The sequence below is a fragment of the Schistocerca americana genome, chromosome 8 (assembly GCF_021461395.2).
Source record: "Schistocerca americana isolate TAMUIC-IGC-003095 chromosome 8, iqSchAmer2.1, whole genome shotgun sequence".
Lineage (NCBI taxonomy): Eukaryota > Metazoa > Arthropoda > Insecta > Orthoptera > Acrididae > Schistocerca > Schistocerca americana.
Window position 1 is genome coordinate 192,609,268 of NC_060126.1, and position 7,328 is coordinate 192,616,595.

Here is a 7,328-nt window from a genome sequence, read left to right on the forward strand (position 1 = left end):
TCGACTTTTCGTGTGAAATTCGCAAGGACGTGACTCTTATTTCACGAAAGCGATGCATGACTGCCCATAAGAACACAGCTCGAAAGCTGACACCGAGGAGCGTCACCAAAAAGCTGTGAGGCGGCGGCCATTCCTCACATGCCGCGCGGCAGGGAGCCGGCGGGGAAAGCGCCAGATTTCGCCGCACTTCTTGCCGCGGCCGAGTCCTCTTCTTGCCGCGAGCGCCGCAGGCTCGCGCTTAACGAACCGCTGCCCGCTGACCAGGACACGCCGAAGACAAAGAAGGTGACCACAAGAAGCGCACTCTTCAATGGCGGCGGCTCTGCGCCGCGACGACACGAGAGCAGAGCAGGGCAGGCCGCATAGATTCCGTTCAGCTGGCCGGCCGACAGAGAGGAAACGCCTGGCGTTAGGGCCATCTGTCGCTTCCGAGACGTACCGACGTTCACTCATACGACGTGTCACGTTGCTTGCACCGTCCTCACATGGGACTAGTTTCTCAAAATGAAGCATGTCCAACGTATTTTCCGACGCGGCTGGCTCACGCTTGTGGTGCTCGATGGGTGTGCCCTAGTGCTAAAACGAGGGTGTGCTGAAAAGTAATGCCTCAGAGTATTTTTTATGAGAAAATTATTGAAACTTCCTGGCAGATTTAAATTGTGTGCCGGACCGAGACTCGAACTCGGCCATAATTAAGGCTGTGAGGACGGGGCGTGAGTCGTGCTTGGGTAGCTCGGTTGGTAGAGCACTTGCCCGCGAAAGGCAAAGGTCCCGAGTTCGAGTGTCAGTCCGGCACACCGTTTTAATCTGCCAGGAAGTTTCGTATCAGCGCACACTCCGCTGCAGAGTGAAAATTTCATTCTGGAGAAAACTATTGTTCTAAATTAAAAAACGCGTGATTAACACTCTACAAATTTATTCTTAATTACATAATTGTATACTTCTGCTGTTAGAACGCTCCGGATTGTACCACGCATAATACAACCACGTCGGTGCGTGAAAACAGCATGCTGTAAAAGAGTTTTGAATTCTGAGAGGTCGTCCACACAAAAAGCATCGTCTCCTTCAGCATGACAATGCCAGACCACACTCGAGCGCTGCGACATCTGCTCATCCTCCATACAATGCCGACTTTACCCCACTCGATTATCATCTGATTCCAAAAAGTATAGAGCACTTTCGAGGACTTCAGTATGATAGCGACGAAACGGCGCAGGCTGGGGTAAGGCTGCAGTTCCGTCAATAAAATAAAACATTCTGCAATGGTGGTATCAATAAACTGTTCTCTCGATGGGAGAGATGTGTTCGTCGCAAGCCGGCCGTTGTGGCCGAGCGGTTCTAGGCGCTTCAGTCTGGAACCTCGCGACCGCTACGGTTACAGTATCGAATCCTGCTTCGGGCATGGATGTGTGTGATGTCCTTAGGTTAGTTAGGTTTAAGTAGTTTTAAGTTCTAGAGGACTGATGACCTCAGATGTTAAGTCCCATAGTGCTCATAGCCATTTTGTTCGTCGCAAGGGTGACTATCTTCAGAAATAAATGTGTAGACATGAAGAACAAAGATCTAAAATGTTAATGCGGTTAGTTTCATTTAAATAGCTTTAAGGTTTTTCACATGAGATATTCGGAGCCATTACATTTCACTACACCGTCGTATGACCTCTGCACTTGTAGGCGACTATATACTTGTTGATTACACAAGCAAACTATGTTAGAGATGATGTATTGTTCTGTAACTAATATTTCCCTTTTGCTTGGTCTGCCATACACAAAAAGGCAGCGATTCTTACGGACAACCAAATGAAGATTAAACCTCAGATTTACGAAAAAAATAACAATGCGTATGCTTAATTTATTACGTTAATAGTCCTTTTAACTTAAAACAAGCCCTCCCTCGGACATAGGTGTGTGTCTTGTTCTTAGCATAAGTTCGTTTAAATTATTTTAAGTAGTATGTAAGTCTAGGGACCGATGACCTCAGCAGTTTGATCCCTTAGAAATTCACACATATTTGAACTTTTTTTTCAAACTACGCAAATGCCACGGGTTTTTGTTTTAGTTGTTATCGAGGAATATTAATATGTTTTGCTTATTTACTGATACCGGTAAGAAAGTGAAAACTGTTCTATTTCACCCGATCGTAGATTCAGGTTCTACGGAAAACTCTTCTGTTTCGTATTTTCAAATTAATGCACTGATTAATTAAATATTTACTCTTCCGTAAGTTGCGCGGAAAATTCCTGTTCCTGCCTATCATCCTTCATATTTCATTTAAATTTTAGAAAGGAGCCAGCGACGTTATTACTTTCAGAGATAAAACTTTCTGTACCAGCTTCTGTTCAATAATTCCCTTTGTTAGTTCATGACTCCCTATCTCTCATAAATATAATTATTTTAAGTAATCATTTTAAATTACAAATCTAGCGGCGTGTTAAAATTTTTCCGTAGTACTAGAATAAAATTTTTCCTCCTAGGACTTTTCTTTTGTTAACTACTATCTATTCTTTCTTTACTTTCATTAGGGGAGCAAATGTATTTTCTATTCTCTTTTCCGGTATTTTCTTACTTTAAATCTATTTTTTGATTAAATGGGTAATAGCTTTTGTACACTGCAATGCAAATTTCTTTTGACTGTGTATCTACACTCACTGCCTGCTAATGCTATAGTATTCCCACGTATCCACTGCAACTTTTACCTTCTTCTTTAACACATACAAGCAAAATAAACTCATTCACTTCAGGTGTTCGTGTCTCGCTACTCAGAAATATGGTACCAAATTGTGACCGATGCTCTATGCAAGCTATTCATTAAGTAGTAAATAGCGTTGTTCCTTGCTTCAGGTGATTCAAAAAACATCTACTTCCAAATAAGATATCAGTAAGCAAAAGTTACTGTGAGGGGTTCCAAAATTATCACGTCCTATGACCTCGAACTATCCAGGCACCATTTGTCATAGCGCCATGTCATCCTGCAAATGACAGTGAGTCTGTTTTAGTATTTAAATCATATATAATCACAATACCAGCAGGGAAAATAGTCACGGTCCAAATAGACGTGATGCTGCGTATGGATCAGGTATGAATTTTGGATAACCTTTCGGCAACTTTGCTTTAAACATATGTCCAAACCCGCTCGAGACGTAATTTACCTCGCGATCAACTAATGATCCACATGTCTTTTGGATAAAAATCTTAATTGAAACTGAGCTACAGAAAAAAGCAAAACGCACCTAATTAATCACATTCCTGTTGGCAATTGGATTATCGTACTCCGCCGATCAGTACGCAGTCGACACCCACCTCAAAACAAAACTTAGAACTAATCGTACGAAAACCGAAAAGAACATCGTCCTGGTCTTCTTTCAATCGGGCTTCTGACTATTTTCAAGCGAGCCGCCACGAATTCCTCTCCTGTGCCAACCTCTTCATCCCAGAGTAGCACTTACACCCACGGCCTCAATTGTTTGTTATGTGTACACCGCCTGGCACGAAATTGTGGAACACCCAGAAAGGGAGAAGGAAACGAAATAAAACTTCACGGGATGAGAGGTTATGTGATGTTATTTAAGTGATTACTCCCCTGAGTTGATTACAAAATCGAGTCAAATTTCCAAAGAACTTGTAATATGCTCCCTGCCGTGCGGTCTAACGCACTGCTTTCCGGGCGGGAAGGCGTGCGGGTTCCTGGCACGAATCCACCCGGCGGATTAGTGTCGAGGTCCGGTGTGCCAGCCAGTCTGTGGATGGTTTTTAAGGTGGTTTTGCATCTTCCTCGGCTAATTCGGGCTGGTTCCCCTTATTCTGCCTCAGTTACGCTATGTCGGCGATTGCTGTGCAAACACTTTCTCCACGTACTGGTACACCATAATTACCACGCAAACATTGGGGTTGCACTCGTCTGGTGTGAGACGTTCCCGGAGGGCGGGGGGGGGATCCACTGGCGGCCGAGCTGCACAGTTTTGGTTTTGGTGTGGGGCGGCGGTGGGGTGAGTGGACTGCTGTAGCCTATTGTGTGGTTGTGAACCACTGAGGGCTACGGCGGAGACGAAGCCTCTCCGTCGTTTCTAGGTCCACAGTTCCATACAATACAATACAACATGATCCCACTCATCAGTATAACGGAACACCTCCCTCACCTGTATGCATGCACTGATTTGGTTGGGAAGGGCTCATAACGTCGTATCATTTACCAACGCAAGCTGGCCTATCGCAATTTTATCTTATCCGTGATGTCCAGGCTACTGGCATTGGGGCTAATCGATTCCCGACCTAGTCCCACATATGTTCTATCGAGGGAAGATCTGGAGATCTTGCTGGATACTGGAGTATCTCAACATCAGGTGGACAGTTCATAGAGACATGTCCATGTGTGAACGAGCATTGCTCTGTTGGAAAACAGCACCGCGGTACCATCGCATGAGAGGTAACACACGAGGACATATGTTTGTCACGTGCTGTTGTGCCACCAGATTTCCCTCAGTCGTTACCAGCAGTTACCTAAAGTCATACCCAACGGCTCCACACAACTTGACGACGCCCAGGTCACCGCCGTACTCGCCAGCGATGGTCAGCAGGTACACCGCAGAATCGCGGCTTACTGCTGAACACGCCGTTCGTCGGCAGCGCGTACTTCCCGGTTACGACACCACTCCATGCGCTGCCTTTTTCGTTGTGGTGTCACACCATCTACATCTACATCTACATTTATACTCCGCAAGCCACCCAACGGTGTGTGGCGGAGGGCACTTTACGTGCCACGGTCATTACCTCCCTTTTCTGTTCCAGTCGCGTATGGTTCGCGGGAAGAACGACTGTCTGAAAGCCTCCGTACGCGCTCGAATCTCTCTAATTTTACATTCGTGATCTCCTCGGGAGGTATAAGTAGGGGGAAGCAATATATTCGATATCTCATCCAGAAACGCACCCTCTCGAAACCTGGCGAGCAAGCTACACCGCGATGCAGAGCGCCTCTCTTGCAGAGTCTGCCACTTGAGTTTATTAAACATCTCCGTAACGCTATCACGGTTACCAAATAACCCTATGACGAAACGCGCCGCTCTTCTTTGGATCTTCTCTATCTCCTTCGTCAACCCGATCTGGTACGAATCCCACACTGATGAGCAATACTCAAGTATAGGTCGAACGAGTGTTTTGTAAGCCATCTCCTATGTTGATCGACTACATTTTCTAAGGACTCTCCCAATGAATCTCAACCTGGCACCCGCCTTACCAACAATTAATTTTATATGATCATTCCGCTTCAAATCGTTCCGCACGCATACTACCAGATATTTTAGAGAAGTAACTGCTACCAGTGTTTGTTCCGCTATCATATAATCATACAATAAAGGATCCTTCTTTCTATGTATTCGCAATAAATTACATTTGTCTATGTTAAGGGTCAGTTGCCACTCCCTGCACCAAGTGCCTATCCGCTGCAGATCTTCCTGCATTTCGCTACAAGTTTCTAATGCAACTTCTGTGTATACTACAGCATCATCCGCGAAAAGCCGCATGGAACTTCCGACACTATCTACTAGGTCATTTATATATATTGTGAAAATCAATAGTCCCATAACGCTCCCCTGTGGCACGCCAGAGGTTACTTTAACGTCTGTAGACGTCTCCCCATTGATAACAATATACTGTGTTCTATTTGCTAAAAACTCTTCAATCCAGCCACACAGCTGGTCTGATATTCCGTAGGCTCTTACTTTGTTTATCAGGCGACAGTGCGGAACTGTATCGAACGCCTTCCGGAAGTCAAGGAAAATAGCATCTACCTGGGAGCCTGTATCTAATATTTTCTGGGTCTCATGAACAAATAATGCGAGTTGGGTCTCACACGATCGCTGTTTCCGGAATCCGTGTTGATTCCTACAGAGTAGATTCTGGGTTTCTAAAAACGACATGATACGCGAGCAAAAAACATGTTCTAAAATTCTACAACAGATCGACGTCAGAGATATAGGTCTATAGTTTTGCGCATCTGCTTGGGACGGTAATAGCCTAATAGCCTAGTCCGGCTGCTACCAGGCTCCGACCAAGGGTACGGTACGCAGAACGTGGCAAGGAGTCTATATTGCTTGTTAGCGAAGTGCAGACGCGGAATTGACGGGGATACGATGTGCTTGGTCCGCAATACGGCCAAGACCTCCTGTGGTGGCCAGACGTGGTCGACTGGGACCTTGACGACGAGTATGCCTAAGCTGATGTTCCCATGCAGTTCAACGACGAGCCACTGTCGCATCCGAATGCCCCACAGATCTGGATATTGCACCATAAGACTAACTGGCCAAATGGAGATCCATAATGACGACCCTTTCAAATGCCCAGTTGATGGCTGATGACGCTGTCCCATACGAATAGGCGGCGTCTCCACACCCTTCACAGGATCGTTCGACACTGCTAACGCGCCTTATATACCCTACCAGGCCTGGTAACAACACTAAACACCAGCCGGCCGGGGTGGACGAGCGGTTCTAGGCGCTACAGTCTAGAACCGCGCGATCGCTACGGTCGCAGTTTCGAATCCTGCCTCGGGCATGGATGTGGGTGATGTCCTTACGTTAGTTAGGTTTAAGTAGTTCAAAGTTCTAGGGGACTGGTGACCTCAGAAGTTAAATCCCATAGTGCTCAGAGCCATTTGAACAAATTGAAATAAACGCGAACAAAACTCTGGAGGCCATTCTACCTATCACAGACACTGCAACTCTAACCACTTCCGCACTTTCCGATGGTGTGTACGTGTATGAATTTACATTGACATCCGACCGTGTCTTCTGGGTGCTCCACTTTTTTACCAGGTAGTTTATATTTCAATCTATGTCTTTTCCTTCAGTTTCACGCTCAGCAGATCTCTCTTGCATCATGAAAGTTGTTCCTTCCTCTCTTAACACATGTCCTGTCACGTAGTCCCTTCCTCTTGTAAATGTTTTCTGCATGTTTCTCGACTGGCCCAATCTGCGACGTCGCTGCGGCCGATCGGTTCTAGGCGCTTCAGTCTGGAACCGCGCTGCTGCTACGATCGCAGGTTCGAATCCTGCCTCGGGCATGGATGTGTGTGATGTCCTTAGGCTAGTGAGGTTTAAGTAGTTCTAAGTCCAGGGGACTAATGACCTCAGATGTTAAGTCCCATAGTGCTTTGAGCCATTTGAATTTGAACCAATCTGCAGAGAACTTCCTCGTTTCATATCTTATCTAATTTCAACTCCATACACATCACAGCTCAAGCGCTTCGATTCTCTTGTGCTTCGGTTTCCCACCGTCCATGATCCACTTATATTCGTGTGCAGAAATTTCTTCCTCAAATTAAGGCCGATTTTTGAT